Genomic DNA, 1,346 nt, shown 5'->3' on the forward strand with positions numbered 1-1,346 from the left:
GGTTCGTCGCGATTTTTTTGTTCTAAAAAAGGCAATAAAAATTTAAAACACGTACGCTAGTACAATGGACAAGGCTAGACCTGTCGTCATCATAAAAAATCGTTTCATATTCTAAATTACGAGCAGAGAATTCTGGGGCTTTCTCAACGTTTGCAATCATTACTTCAATTTTACTGGTTTTATCAGCAAATGAATAACCAACAAAGGAGACAATAAATGTACGTTTTTCGTAAATATTCTAATATAAACTGCTATGTAAGATTCAAAAGGTGAAGCTGTGTGTTCTTTAGACAAGCTTTTCTGTGCGTGACGGCTGTAATTTTTCAGTACCAGCGCCCTAGCTGGACAGCCTGTAATCAATTATAAAAACAGAAACAAGAAACACACAAATGCGGTCCCGGAACAGCAATTCAATATAAACCTGAGCTTCATTAATCACGTTATTAATGACACACCTCATAAGTAAGCTTCAAATTATCGTTACCGTTTAAAACATTACCGTTAAAAAACAGTTATCCTTAGAAATTCGTTTGCCTTGCTTCGTTTTCGTGCTATAAGATTCTGTAGTAAACTAGCCCAATTTAATTTTAAAATATCGCTTATGTATTCTTTGTTGGCAAATCTTTAGTAGATATTGTTTTCTAAGTCTGTTTGCTCTGTTAACGTTTCTACAACCTGCAAGGATACTTGTTCTACTCTGTCACACGAAAACTATGAAATTCATAATCGGTGCCAAGCACAGCATAATGAACTCAGCGCATCACTCGTTGATTCTCATAACGTGCGAACAGCTCGGGCGAGCCCTTCAAGTACCGAACATATACAAACCGTGACACAAATGGCTGGAGTTCTCATAACAAAAACATTTTCTGTTTCTTGTCTATATACTAAAGTGTATTCAAAGACGACTGTGAGAGAATGACCGCTGACAATATACACAATTGAAATTTTGTCCTAATCATCCCTGGTGGAGTCATACAATTTGATGTCCTTTTTAATTTTTTCATTTAACTAGAGCTATTTAATATTTATAATTGACAAATGAAGCAAGCGTCAGCATTGAGGGAAAATAGCACTCTGAGCATTTCACTTAACATTAAGATTAATGGAAAGCGTAACGTTTACGTATAATATAAATGTCGCCACTTATAATATTAGATTGTACAGGCGATACATTTTGAGACTCACTCGATACGATAGACTGGCTGATTATGGCTGGTACGGTTATCTCGTGAGTCGTCTATTGCTTCAGTGTTAAACTACGGGAAAATTCTCAACTCACTTATAAAGCAGAAACATTGTAGCAGTTAGACATGAATGTAGTGACTCGAGACGCGTAGTTTATA

Source organism: Varroa destructor, unplaced genomic scaffold (assembly GCF_002443255.2).
Source record: "Varroa destructor unplaced genomic scaffold, Vdes_3.0 BEIS01000003.1, whole genome shotgun sequence".
Classification (NCBI taxonomy): Eukaryota; Metazoa; Arthropoda; class Arachnida; order Mesostigmata; family Varroidae; genus Varroa; species Varroa destructor.